This window comes from Mustela nigripes, chromosome 14 (genome assembly GCF_022355385.1).
Source record: "Mustela nigripes isolate SB6536 chromosome 14, MUSNIG.SB6536, whole genome shotgun sequence".
NCBI lineage: Eukaryota > Metazoa > Chordata > Mammalia > Carnivora > Mustelidae > Mustela > Mustela nigripes.
Genome location: NC_081570.1, coordinates 103,172,498 through 103,187,975, shown reverse-complemented (window position 1 = coordinate 103,187,975; position 15,478 = coordinate 103,172,498). Strand labels below are relative to the sequence as shown.

The 15,478-nt window shown below is 41.2% G+C and overlaps 1 protein-coding gene across 15 annotated transcripts in view; it reads right to left on the bottom strand.

Annotated features, from left to right (window-relative positions):
• Positions 1–15,478, bottom strand: part of LOC132001388 (myomegalin-like) — a 217,780-nt gene that overhangs the window by 185,321 nt on the left and 16,981 nt on the right. The window lies entirely within an intron of this gene.

Sequence of the window (15,478 nt, the reverse complement as noted above, 5' to 3'; positions counted from 1 at the left end):
AGGGCAGAGGGTTCCTGAACTTCCCAGAACTCTAGAAAAGTTTCAAGACAGTAGCCGACAGGGCTAGAATCTCCTCCTTAATTATTCTAAGATCATGGAAAAGGGCCCTTTGATGACGGCACTGCCTGAGACTCTGTACCATCTATTTATGTGATGAGGTTTAAACAAGTCAGACATGCTATAATTAAAGGGCTTACAGCCCCAAGCCCCTTCTTAGCTCTAAAATAAAACCTTTTTATTAAGTGACATGATCACCGTTATTATTAGTGTTACCAATGACCTTTTTTAATTTGCAGAAAGCTTTATAGTGCCCACATGTGGCAATGTTGGTTTAGTTATACTTATTTCACAAATGATAGAATTGAGATCTTAAAAAGCTCAAAGTCTCTGCTAAGGCTCTGATACAGGTTATCTTCTCCATGGTGTGACCCTGGATAGTTACTCTCTAAATTTCTGAAAATAAAGCCAACAAGATGTCTCTACAGAGAACTGATTCTTTTAGGTATCCTAGGATACCTAGGACTAACTCAGGAAGGGCCCAGCATGCCTGAGAATTGGCGAAACTGTACGGAACCCATATTCCTGGAGCTGTCATTGAGCTTACTATGTTTTGATTTCCTCTAGTTATCAGCACAGAAGAGGGGTAGGGAGGGCAGTATAATAATAAAACATCTGCGGGTTCAGAGGAACCGTCTAATGGGCCCTTAATCTAGAATTCCCGAACCCAAGCACTAAGCTTGGATCTAAGGCCACACTGTTCCTGAGCTTAGCATGTTTCTAGGAAACATATTAAGGCCCAGTTTGACCTGTGACAAGGCTTACAGGCCACTTGTCTTAAAAAGAGTCTAGTACTGCAAACACAACAAGCAAAAAAGGGTGAGAAGAGTCAGATTTCCACCCTCCATACCAAAGTTGGTGCTATATTTAGTTTTGTCTCAAATCAAATTACGGGCTACTGAGTCTGGAGAGGAACTGTATTTACAGCAAGACATACACTGCATCCAAGAAGTGATAGCATTAACTGGATGAACTATGGGGTTTCAGAAGTGAGGCAAGAAAATACGGCAGTTTCTTTTACAAAGCATAGTACATTCTTTGTAAACAGTTGAAAAATACAAAAAGAAGTATATAGAAAGTAAACTACCCATAATACCCAGAGACAATCAATATTAAACATTTGTTGAAATTTCTTTCCGGTCTCTTTAAAATGTATCTTTTAACCCAAAACACCGACTCTTTCTTACACACCCAAGAATATATTCTTGTAAAGGGATTTCATTGTTGTTTTCTGGATTATAATTATTGCAAAAGAACAAAGTTTTTGTGTTAGATTGTAAAAAAAAAAAAAATCAGCTATATATCCACTCTGCCAACACAACTTTAAATTTCTCTACACTCCATCTCCTCACTATCTGCACATATTATGTATCTATTTCTATAATTATAATTACAGCCTAGACATAAATTTATGCCCTCCTTTTCTCATTATTAGATATCTGTCCATGTTGTTAGAGAGTGTTTATTATTTACTATCCTAATATTGTATAATACTATGTAGTAATGATAAAACTATAGTTTACTTAATAATATTTTGTTACTGTTAACAGTAACTATTTCTACTAGAAATAGTTACACTGTTTCTAATATTAGACTCATAAACAATGCCTCCATTATTTTATTCTTTTGAATTGTTTCCCTAGGATAACTTCTTAAGACAAAGGAATGTGAGGATAAAAGCACTTTCCAGGGATGCCTGGCTGGCTCAGTAAGTTGAGTGTATGACTCTTAATCTTGGGGTCATAAATTCAAGCCCCACATTGGGTGTAGAAATTACTTAAAAAATAAAATCTTTGGGGCTCCTGGGTGGCTCAGTTGGTTGAGCTTCTGACTCTGGATTTTGGCTTGGGTCATGATCTCAGGGTTGTAGGACAGACTCCCCACCAACTCTCCGTGCTTGGTGGGGAGTCTGCTTAGGATTCTCTCCCTCTGCCCCTCTCCCCTGCTCTCTCTTTCCCTCTCTCTAAAATAAATAAATACATTTTTAAAAAATAAAGTAAAATCTTTAAAAAGAAAGGACTTTCAAAAAAAAAAAAAGAAAGAAAGGACTTTCCAAATTTATCATTTTACACAGCCTGAGTAACACTAGGATTTATCACTTTAACTGTTCTCTTTAATAGGTAAGAAATTATTTAATAGTTATATATATATATATATGTATCTATGCTTATCTATATGGTATATAACTAATTAAACATAATATCATTTTACTTTATATTTCTTAGAATACTAACTGGTAAAATCCTCTTTCATAGGCGTTCTTTCTTTTTTTTTAAAAGTAGGCTCCAAGCCCAGAGCAGAGCCCAACACAGTCCTCCAACTCATGACCCTAAGATCAAGACCTGAGCTGAGATCAAGAGTCAGATGCTTAATTGACTGAGCCCCCAAGAGCCCCTTTCATAGGCTTTCTTGCAAACCATTATCTCTAGTAGCTAGTCATTCTAAAATCCTGTTGTGTTGTCATTGTATTAGTCATCTTTTTGTTGCAACAATGCTGTTTAACAAAGACCTCCTAAATCTCAGTATCATACCGCAAACATCCACTCCTTACTCAAAGATCTGGACTTCAGGGATGGATTGGTTGAGCATGGGTTCAAGACTATTCCAAGTAGCTCTCATTTCAGGACCCACACTGAAGAAGCAGTGGCTACCTGGGGAACATTCTTCCCATGGTAGGTTGCAGAAGAGGTAGGTTGTAGGAGAGTTGGCACAGACTCTTAATGTCTGCTCTCAGAACTGGGATCTTGCCCTTTCTGTAATATTTCATTCCCCAAAGTAAGTTACATGGCCAAATCCAAAGTTATTGGTGCAGAAAAGTGCACTCTGCCCACAGACTGCAGGAAGGTGAGTAGCTATAGAACAATAATGCAGTTTACAATCTCCCAGTCCCTGTATGCTGTGCTTTCTGGCTTTTTGTTCAACTTTTCTCCTGGTCCATGAATGGTCACTTCACCCTTCCCCACCCCATTTAAAGTTAGGTGTGGCTTTTGGTCAATGAAAGGTAACTTGTTTTGGTCACTGAAATATGAAAGGAAGTCTCATGTGTCCACTTCTAAGCAGAATGTAAAAGTTTTTAAAACTTGCACAATCAATTGTCAGTACACAATCAGCAACTGTCAGTTTCCACACTTGTATGGACCTTTGAAGATTAAGAGGTGTCAAGAAGAAGCGTTCATCCACTTGGGTCTCTGAGTGATTCTGATGATCCAAGGGTTCCTTCTGGCCCAAACTGAACAAGTGGACTGACCAAGAAATACATTTTTGTTGTATTAAGTTACTGAGATTTGGAAATAATAACTGTAGTGTAGCCTTGCCTACCTTGACACATTTCTTACTTCCATTTTGAGTTACAGAAGATTATGGATCGCATAAGCATGCCTAACATACTTTCTCCAGATCCTAAGAGTGCTATAGCTACTGACTCCTTTCATCTTCCCCAAAACCTGACGAGCTGGGCTCTAGTTACCTCTGTTTTGTAAATGACTAACGTGGAGCACAGGGAGATGAATATACTGCCTCCCTTCACAAAGCTGAGATGTAAAACAGCTTCACTCCAGAATGTCACACCCACCCACTCACTATGCACACTGCTCCCCTAATTCTGACACCCAGAAGTCACTGAGACTTAGGTAAGAGGACACTCTGTCTGTGACTCTTTCACTCCAGTGATCGTTACAGTTGACTCAGCTGACTTGGTCAGTCAACAGATGTCCCCTCTGTCCCTCATCACTCCACATCCATCTCTCTAACCTTGCGGTTTTCTTTCTTTGTTTTTAAATGCCCTTTCCAGACAGAGAGGAATCATTCCAATATTAAGGATGAGAGTGTCTGTGGCACTTAAAGATGGCCAGGAATTCTTTCCTCCTTCTTCCATTGAGAGATGGGATCTAATTCTCCTCCCTTTAATCTGGGTCTGCCTTGGAGATTTACTTGACTGATAGAGTGTAGTAGTAAGAGATGTTCTGGAACTTGCAAGGTTAAGTCATTAAGAAGCCTTGTAGGTGTCCCACCTGCAGGGTCTTTTAACTGAGTTAAGATATGCCTGGGGATACCTGGGTGGCTCAGTCAATTAAGTGCCTGCCTTTGGCTCAGGTGGTGATCCCAGAGTTGTGGGATGGAGTCCTGCATTGACTGGGCTTCCTTCTCTCCCTCTGCCTGCTGCACTTCCCTTGCTTATGCTCTCTTGTTCTCTCTCTGACAAATAAATAAATAATTTTTTTTTAAAAAAGAGGGAGACAAGCTGGTAAGAAGAACCCAATCAATTAGAAAATAAAAACTGAGGTCAGAATGGAAATAGATGACGTCTTCTTTCAAAACCTTGTGGAGAGAGGCCCCGAGCCTACACAGAGAAAGGGAGGTGCCTAACTGAACCTGCCACCTGGCATTTACCATAAAGGTGCCAAGCATGTGAATGAAGTGTTGGAGCTTCGAGATCAGTCCCATCATCTACTGGCCCTAATGAGCAGCCCCAACTCTGGCTATATGGAGATTTGCCCTGCTGAGTCATGCTAGGATTACTGACCCCCAAATCATGAGATATAAAAACATGATTTTCTTGTGTTAAGCCATAAGTTTTGGAGTAGTTTACTAAGGGGGAGTAGTTAACCAAGACAGTTTGGTCCCTGTAAATGGGGTATTGCTATAACAAAAACGTAAAACAAGTGGCAATGATTTTGAGACCTGGATACAGCAGAACCTAGAAAGGCCTTACGGAGACAGTTAGTAGAAAGCTGGAAGGGCACTGAGGGAACTACTACGGAGACTGCAGACAGTGAAGAAAATACTAGGGGCTTAAAAAAAAAAAAAATGACCTGTGTTATGTCATGGCAGAAATTTAGCCACTTTGGGGAATGTGGAAAAAAGAAAATATCCTTAATGAGTGGGTGGATCTGGCCAAAGAAATTTCTAAACAGAATTTTAAAAGTGCTTAACTGGCTTTTTGTAACCACATATGACAAGGTATGGATAGAAAAAGCTGGGTTGGGATAGAAAAAGCTGGGTTAAAAACTGCAGTTTTTAAGCAGACTTTAGGGGAAATATAGAGTCAGGACTTGCTATGTTCAAAAATTAAGCTGCCTCTTACCTGAATCTCTCCAGATAGCAAAAGTTTTCAAATTAACAAGTAGTTTCAGGGCAAAAAAACCAAATCCAAGATGTGACTGTTAGACCCATGGTTAATACCTCAAAATATTTAAGGTGCCTCATGTATCATTTCAGTTACACAAAAAGGCCTGGAAGAATTTTGAGGGTGTGCCTCTCTACTAGACAAAGAAGCTTCTAAGAATCTGAAGGGCCCTTTGTCTCACAGCAGCCTCACAGATGCCCAAGGTAGAGCAGAGCTTGTTCGGGAATGAAATGTGGGCATAGCTTTTGCCTAGAGGAGTTAATTATAATTAGTACAAAAGATGCCTTCGATGTTTTTACGCAAATTGTACCAGCATGGACTGAAAGGGATTAAGACAGGACAGAATGAAACAATGTTTTTGGACCCTTAATCTGCCAACGGGAGTAAACAAGTTGAGAAAGTCACCCAACTGCAAACCAGGACTTTTTCTTATGGAAAAAGAAGAATAACTCAAAGAATTGAAACCAAAACCCCAGAAGGCAGGCCAAGAGGTCTTCAGATATAAAGGAACCAAACTCAAGGAGCTATACCCTAGAAACCTCATCTCCTGAACTTGATTTACATGGTAAGATTCTGGATTTCTCAGCTGCTTCAGTAAATGTTATGAAATTTGGGGGAACTTTGGGAGGGAAGGAGTTATGCATGTGGTAACATTGTGACCAAAAAGGTGCAGGACTGTGATATATTAAGGGTAGTGGAAAATTCTTTGTTACTTCTTCCATTACAAGGTGGGATCTAATTCTCCTCCCCTTCAATCTGGGATGGTTTTAGTGAATGGCTTGACCAAGAGAACACGGTGCTAGGCCGTAAATTCTGAGGTGGGGTAATAAGTCTTCCACCTGTACCTCTTGAGATCCTGAGCAACCATGAAAGAAATCTGACTACCCTGAGGAGGGACCCCAAGGGACCCCAAGACCACCCCAAGACCAGCAGCCCCCGTGAAGGCAGCAGGCATCACACACATTCTATGACTGAAGTAAGTGATGTTGTTCTGGGGCCCCCAGAGCAGCCTTCAGCCAAATACCACCAAGTGACCCAGTCCACACCACAAGGTACAGATAAATTGCTCAGCAGAGACTTATTCAAATTCCCAACCCACAAAATCACAAGGTATAATAAAACAGTTGTTGTCGTAAGCCATGAAGTTCTGAAGTACCTCGTTATACAGAAACCAATAATTAGAGCAATGCCTTAAAATGTGCACAATAATTCTGATACATTATTCATTCATTCAAAAAAAACCAACACTGAGAACCACTGTGTGTCAGACACTCTTCTGTATATGAAGGCACCGCAGTAAAACAAACATACAAACAAACAGAAAAGACCCTGTTTTCATGGAGTTTACAGTCTACTTGCATAGGTAAAGAATAAACGAAAAATTATCTACAATATGACAAATGGTGGTAAGTATGATAAGGAGAAGCCAAACAATGTTAAGAGAGCATCCCAGCAAGGCAACCCTTCTTTTATAAAGGAGGAATTGGGGCCTTAGAGAGACTGACAGGCTGGTCAGAAGCAGGGTCCCAGGTATGATAAAACTGGAGTTTCATGTGAAAAACTGTCCAAGTGACTTCACAAATTCAAATCCCATTATTTGTATTATTAGTGAAACACAGCAACCTAAATGGGCAGAACTGAGGCTGGGGTGGATGTGCCTGGTTTCCCAGATCATGCAGGTAACCTGGACAGAAAACGTCGCACGTGTATGAATTAGAAGATGTGCCCTTCAGTTGCCAGGGGCAGGGATAGGGGGTGTGTGACTCTAGGACTATGTGTAGTAGGCAAAGCCACAGCTCTACCTCAGAGCATCAAGGATCGGAACCAGGAGGGGTTTATGAGATACTGGGAAACAACCCTTCGGATAAGCAGAAATACTTGTGCGCGGTAGGGGGACTTCGAGCAAGACTTCCTCTCCAGAAGGAACAGGTGCAAGTTCAGAAGTAGCTAATGCTCGTGGGACTTAATTTACTCCCACGGGCTGACAAAACTCTGGGACAATTTGGTTACTTTAGCTCACTCAATTCAACATTATTAGTTCCCCAAACATGTACAGAGCACATGTTAGGCATTGTGCTATGTGTTTAAAATCTAGTGTGGGAAATTAGGCAGGCAGTGATTGAACAATAATACAAAATCAGATTGTCCAAAGTGCTATAGTAATGGTACAAAGAGAAACTTAAAGTGTGATTAATTAAATATGATTAGAAAAGGTTTCATAAGAGTGGTAGCATCTGAGTCAAGTCCTGAAGGATGCTAGTAATTCAAAACTTTATCACATATTAGGATTGCAGTGCTTTTATTTAAAAATTTAAATTTTCACTGGTATGAGCACCTGGGTGGTTAAGTCAGATAAGCGTCTGCCTTCAGCTCAGGTCATGATCTCAGGGTCCCAGGATAGAGAGTCCCTCGTCCAGCTCCCTACTCAGTGGAGATCCTGCTTCTCCCTCTCACTCTGCCCCTCCCCTGCCTCATACTTGCACATGAGTGCTCTCTCTCTCTCAAATAAATAAATTTTTTTTAAAATAAATTTTCACTGGTAGAAGAAATAGTCTCAGCCTCCCCTGACTGGCTGCTTGGGGTCCCCTTCATCTGGAAAAGCCTGTCACTGACAGGCGTCACAACTTTAGATTCCTAACTCTAGAATCAAGGAGATTTGAAAATCTCCCCTCCCCCATCAGTTTCTAGACCTGTGATTTTGACAAGTCAAACTCTATGCTTTAACTTCCTTGTTTGTAAAATAAGGTTAATCATAATAACTACCTAATAGGGTAGTTGTGAGAACAGAGTGAGGTAATATATGACAAGTGTTTAATTCATTGCCCAGCACATTTTAAGCATTCAATAAATCATAGCTGTTTTTTATTAATGTTTGCATACCAGGCAGGATTCCAACCCCCCATAGGAGTTGTGAATTTTAATTTCAGTTCTGCTCCAAATTGCACTCTAGGGCTAGGCCAGTGACCCAGATTTTCCATTTCTCAGCTCTCTGATTTATCGTATGAGACCAAAGCACTGACAAGGAAGTTGGATAAGCTGCTTCCTTCACTCCCTGGCTGGAGAACTAGGGGGGAAAAGTGGCTATTTCCTCCATCATGCATTCTTCCCTTTGTCTCCCAACCTTCTTCCCCTGTCTTGAGGACTGTGTGTGTGTGTGTGTGTGTGTGTGTGTGTGTTTATTCAGATCAGTCTCAGTCATTAGTTAGCCTTGTCTGTCAGCTGTAACAAAAACCACAAGGAAAGAAATTATGACCAAGCCTTCAGACAGCTGGTGGTAATTTACTCCTACAAACCCCCTCATTCTTTCAACACCCACTATTTATGTGTATCTGATGCTGGGGGAGGGGGAATCATGCAAGAACTGTGGTATGCAAATTTCTAGGAACAGTGAGGAGGAATGTGTGTGAAATTACATGGATAACTCTCCTTGCTTTAAACATAGAAACTGGGCCTTAAAAATTAAAGTGATTGATGTGAGCGTTAATAAATAAATTTTTGGAACCAGAAACAGTATTGGAATAAATTGACAAATAGCTTTGAAGGCACTTATGAAAATTGCACCGTCACCGTCATTTTCCAGCAAAGGGACAAGCACTTCCAGTCCGAGGCCAGGGAGCATGTTTCAGGAAATCCACGCCTTTCCAAAGACCCATAGAGATGATAACTAAACATAGCTCATGATCCTGGCTTAGAGTTGGGTTAGATTCTGAATTAGAAAACATAACGCTTAGGAGAAGGCAGCCAGCCAGCTATGGTCTCTGCTTTTGTTTCTTGTATCATGCCACCTACTAGCTTGTCCTCAGATCGACCAAGATGGATTTCTCTGGATTTAAAATTCTGGCAGACACTGAAAATCCCTGGTATTTTGTTCCCTCTACAGATTGGACCTAAGGATATATAGATATTATATATAAAGTTAAAAAAATTCAGTGTTATGCTTCATATATATGTATATATATTTTCATTTATATATAAGTATATACATAGATTTGTTTATTAAGAACATAAATCAGTTTTTAAAACTTGCCATCTTGAAAAAATGTAAAAATTTTATTTTATTTATTTTTAACGATTTTATTTATTTATTTGTCAGAGAAATAAAGAGAGAGCACAAGCAGGGGAAGCAGCAGGCAGAGGGAGAAGCAGGGTCCCTGCTGAGCAAGGAGCTCAATCCCAGAACCCTGGGATCATGACCTGAGCTGAAGGCAGACGATTAACCAACTGAGCCACCCAGGGGTCCCAAAAATGTAAAAATTTTATATATATGAAAAAGCTGCAAAAATAGTACAGTGAAGTCCTGTAGATTCTTCATTTGATTCACCAGTCACTAACATTTTGCCACATTTCTTTCCCCCTCTCTCTACACACACACACACAATTATTGATGAACCATTTGAAAGTAAGATGCAGACCCCTATATTTCAGTGTGCATCGCCCAAGAATAATTAAAATCATTAAATTATTGTGATTATGTAAAAGAATACATCACCTCTCCCAGGTCCACTTTTGTCACTATTAAATAGAATCTGAATTATTTGTACTGAATTACTTAACTAATATCAGGAGCTATCCCTGGTAGATTTCTGGCTCAAATCTGCACAACTAATGGGGCTCATCAAAGTAATCACTCCCAGGACAAAGGTAAATATACAAGAAAGATAAATTCCCTCTCCTACACTTAGAATTACTGGAAGCCAATTTCTCGCCAATTTTGAACAGCTGTTTTGTCCTGTCTTCCAGCTGGCAAGGATTCATGCATACTGACAAGTAGCCTCAGAAAGACTCACATAAACAAGAAAAAATTTTAATGAGAAAAGCTCCACATGTGTGTATTCACTTTTGTCTTAATTTCTATTTTAGCATATAAGAAGCCGAAATACTGAGCTGTGGATTTCAGTATCAAACATCTGGCAATCCTAGACAAAAAAAATTAGCATACTTCAATAGTCTTTCACCCTCGCGAAGTCCCACACTTGCGTAGTTCAACCACTATGATTCATTTTAACTAAAATAATCTTTTATGAGATGAAAGTATCCCCATTTTAGGCGAGGTTTGTGATACAGCAACAGACACAGAAATACTAGCTGGCTCTAAAGTGGAAGTTGTGATATACAGAGAAGAATGATTGCATCCTATATTTATTGGCTTTGGTAAGTTCTCAGGAGATAGAGGGAAAAACCAAAGCCAGATGATCCTGGTGCTGATTCAAGCTTTTCTTTTTTCTTTTTTTTTTTAATTTATTTTTTATTTATTTTCGGCATAACAGTATTCATTATTTTTTCACCACACCCAGTGCTCCATGCAAACTGTGCCCTCTATAATACCCACCACCTGGTACCCCAACCTCCCACCCACCCACAATTCAAACCCCTCAGATCGTTTTTTAGAGTCCAAGCTTTTCTTTTTTTTAAAGACTATTTTATTTTGTTTTAGAGAGAGATGGAGAGAGCAGGAGTGAAGGGAGGAGCAGAGAGAGAAAGGGAATCTCAAGCAGACTCCTTGCTGAACACAGAGCCCAACAGTAGGGCTTGATCCCAGGACCCTGAGATCATGACCTGAGCTGAAATCAAGAGTCAGATGTTTAACTGACTGAGTCACCCAGGTTCTCCATCAAGCTTTTGATTCAACTGTGAAGGTGTTCAAGACTGGGCCTCAGGTAAGGGGAGAAGGGCACCATCTTAGCTGTGGTGCAAAATTTGAGGGACACCAAAGATTCAGTAATCAAGATAACTGATATCTTATGGCAATATTTTTTTTAAAGATTCTATTTATTTATTTGACAGAGAGAGATCACAAGTAGGCAGAGAGAGAGAGGAGGAAGCAGGCTCCCCACCAAGCAGAGAGCCCAATGCAGGGCTTGACCCCAGGACCCTGAGATCATGACCCAAGCCGAAGGCAGAGGCCTAACCCACTGAGCCACCCAGGTGCCCATCTTATGGCAATATTTTTCAAAAACAAAATTATTGTGAAAAATCCATGATGAATGAAATATCAAAATTTTAAGTAAAGGCAGGATCTGTCTCTACACTTGCAAGACCTGGGGAGTGAGTGCCTTACTTGCCCTTCGGTCGGGGCCCTGGTTACTCATCCCACATGGTGTGACAAAAGCCAAATTCTTAGATGCGTCTGCTGGTATTCTCTAGTGTGGCATTCTGCTGACCTTGTTGGCAAGAGCTCTCTGTGTATCATGAACTGCCACATATTAGTGGCACCTTGAAGATACCACAAGGCAATATTGACTATCCAACCTCCTCCCAAACTCCTTCCCAAGCAGCTGCAAGGCTCAAAGGCAAGTTACTGTGATTTATAGGGCACTGGGAAGATGCTGAAGAGGGTGGGAAGGGGAGATGGTGGGAGAGGGTAAAAAGAACAATTTATCTTACAAATTGCTGCTAAGGCAATTACACGAGAATGCAAGTTTCAAGAACCTGGCCTTTGAAGAAAACCTTGAGCCCTAACTCTCAGTTTGTAGCACCTATCCATTCAACTCAAAGGTGAAATCCACTTCACCATTAGCCTTCCCATAATTTGGGCTACACTTGGCTCTGGAAATCAAAGTAGCCATGCTATATCCTCCATGCAGGTTCTACTGTATTCAGCTGCTTAGGAGATTTCATCAGACGGGAGTCTCTCCTTTGGCAAGAGCTGCCTGGCCATAAGACCATGAACCTAACCTTGTGCTAGTGCTAACCATCTAGAGGTCCCCCTTGCTGGCAGAACCTTATAGAATTGTGCTCACAGATGTAGCTTGGCCCTTAGATGGGTCATCCCTGCTCCAGGTACTCACAGTCACCAACACAACCCCATATGGTCTTACACCTGACCTGCTGCACTCATTTATGTTACCTGCCTTGTTTTCTGCAGGCCCTAGGCATTTGCATATCCCTTCAGGACTTGCCTGGTTCCTAGCGGTGGGGCACCCGAGGCCTGCTTTCTGCCTCTGTACCTAAATCTGTCTCACAGGATCAGTCCGCCCTTCGAAACTTGAGTCCTTTGTGCTACCTTTTTCTTAATCCACCCTCTGGACAAGTCAGGGGAATCACAGCTCAGAACCTCAGCCTGAAGAGCTGACCCATTTGCCAGGCTCTTGACAGTCCCTTCACCTCAGGCCAGGCTCAGTGTCCCGTGTTCTCTTACTGAAGTATAACCCAGTGTACTGTTGTAAGGACCCGGTCCAGCTGAATGCAGAGCCCCAGGTGTCTACCTCAGTTTCTGACATCTTTATTTTCAGGAACTGGGCCCTCATCCTGGTCTTCCATGACATCCAATTTCTGCCTAGCAGATGAGAACAGACCAAGTCCTGAGAAGACAGGGAAACGATGTCCTGGGGGCCAGCTGAGACAGAAGGGAGGTAAGATACACAAAAGTCTTAAAAGATGCAAAAGGCTTTTAAGGTCTCCCTGAAACAAGGAAGGGTGAAAAAAGTTGCAGCCACTGAAGAGCTAAGGTGAAGGCCAAGAAAAACTAGCCTCTGTGTCAAACCAGAAGAGTAGAAAGAGGGTAAAAAATTGAGAGATGCACCAAACTTCAGCATTGCCAGTGAGCCAAAATCTGCCAGCTGGCTTCGGTTTTAGAAAACCTAATAGCTGAACACTGACTTCGTGTGGTTTCTTGCAGCCTGAACTTGTGTTTACGTGGGTACCATAATATCGGATGAGCCTACCATCCGTGATACAAGTAGAGTATGCTACTGAGATGCGTGTTACTATCGGAACACTCACCTTCAAATACAGGCAAGTTTTCTAAGTGCAATTTGGAGTGAAAAATCTTCTTATATGTTTTATAGGTGGCAATTCTGTCAATCCTTCAAAGTATAAAAGTTTAAGTATTACTTCAAAAGTGAAATGATGCAATACTGAAAAATAATTATGGAAACTTTGAATTTAAAAATCCAGAGTTATTAGTTTTATTAATAACATAAGCAACATTATTAATAGTTATTTTAAAGGCATATATGCCCCCAGTTTCTGGCTCTATTAAGCTCTGACTAGGATGAGCCCTGTTTTGCTGATTTATGTTAGAAACATACTCCAATTCGGTGGCAAGTACTGCTACATGGTAATACATAGGAGAGACAATGTATACACCAGTTAGGATCTTTTCTTGGTCCAACTTTGATAAACAAATAGTGGTTGGTTGTGGGAACCATCACTATAAACTACATATACAGGATGGTCTCCTGGGGTGCCTGGATCACTCAGTCAGTTAAACGTCTGCCTTTGGTTCAGGTCATGATCTCAGGGTCCTGGGATGGAGCCCCACATCAGGATTCCACTCAGTAGGAAGCCTGCTTCTCCCTCTGCCACCCCCACCAGCTCATGCTCTCTCTCTCTCTCACTTGCTGTCTCTCTCAAATAAATAAAATCTTTAAAAATAGAAAAATTAAATAAAAAATAAAAATAAATTTCAAAAATACAAGGTGGTTTCCCAATAGTTTGTCTAAGGCAGAGCTTTCCGATCAGTGTACCTCTTGTGCTGCAAACAGGTTACACTGTCCAGACATTGACCTCCTCAACCCTTAAGCCATCCAAGAAGATAGCCAGAAGCAGTCCTTGCTGGCAATGTCTTCCAGGAATGCTTGGAGGGCTAACTGAGCAAGCAGAGTCTGATGTTTTTTATACTGTGGATACAGATGGAAATAGCTTGGTATAGTCTTTGGCCTCAGCTCTGGTTCCATTCATCCTTTCTTTTTTTTGTGCTTGATTTGTAATAGGCCTCATTACAAAAGGAAGGAAGAGGGGCACCTGGGTGGCTCAGTGGGTTAAAGCCTCTGCCTTCGACTCAGGTCATAATCCCAGGGTCCTGGGATCGAGCCCCACATCGGGCTCTCTGCTTAGCGGGGAGCCTGCTTCCTCCTCTCTCTCTCCGCCTGCCTCTCTGCCTACCTGTGATCTCTGTCAAATAAATAAATAAAATATTAAAAAAAAAAAAAAAGGAAGGAAGGAAAGGAATAAATCCTGGTGTTCCTCTAATGTCCAGGAGTTTCTTTAATGGATGTACAATGTGTAGGCACTTTCTAGGGTAGCCCCTACGGATCCCTGGTAATCACACTCTTGGTATTGGAAACAGATTTACTATAAGGGGTTGGCTCATGCAGCTGTGGAGCCTGGGAAATCCCATTATCTGCTGTCTAGAAGCTGAAGACCCAGAAAAACTGATGCTGTTCTCAGAACCAGGGTACCCATGGTATAAAACCCAGGGTGCCCACTCCTGCACTCAGGCAGGGGGAGCAAATTCTCCCTACTTCCGTCTTTTTTGTTCTATTTAAGTCCTCAAGGAATTGGATGGTGCCCAGTTACAGTGGAGAAGGCAATCTGCCTTACTCAATCTGCCAATTTTAATTGCTAATCTCTTCTGGAAATACCTCACCAACTCACCCAGGAATAATGTTTCACCAAATATCTGGGCACCCCAGGAAGTGACAGTCAAGTTGACACATAAAATTCACCATCACAGCCACTAAGTTTTGAGGTAATTTGCTATGCAGCAATGGACAACTGATACACAGACTCCTAAACTTACCCTCAATCCAAGGTGATGCTACAGAGTTCGAGACCCAGCCCTCCCATTCACAAAGAAGTTATTATTCTTGGAGCACTTATTTAAGGCTGCACAGTAGGACCTAGATTTATGGTGAAAATTAAGGGAGCAATAAATAGTACTTGTCTAAGACCATTCTGTATAATACATTGCCTAAGGATTCTCTTTCCAGAATGTGCTTTTAATTATGACGAAGAATATTTTTTTTCTTTTAGAAGATAGATGCAATTCATAAAAACCTTTTTATTTAATTTTATTTTACTTTATTTTATTGGAGAGAGAGAGCGAGAGCACACAGCAGGGGTGGGGGCAGGGAGGATCAAAGGAAGAGGCACACTTTCCGCTGAGCGGGGAGCCCTATGCAGGTGCTGGATCCCAAGATCCCTAGCTCATGACCTGAGCTGAAAACAGGCAGACACTTCACCGGCTGAGCCACCCAGGTGCCCCCATGAAAACCTTTCTTGGTGAGATTATAATAAAGCTGTACATTTGAGTTGCAGTTGGAGATTCCAAAGTCAAGATTTACATAACAAGAAGGCAAAAAGATGCTATGCAGATTTGAATATTATGGAGACAAGAAGGATGCTAAAATATGGTCCTGTTTCTGTTTGTACACAAAGGTCACTGGTTCATGTTGACATTTCTCTTATTGGTTCCACTTTCTGTGAGCTAATGTTGTACAGTTGAATGACACACACAGTGGACAAAATGCCCTCCCCACCCCGCTCTGTGAATTCATGTGCCTATTGTTCTGG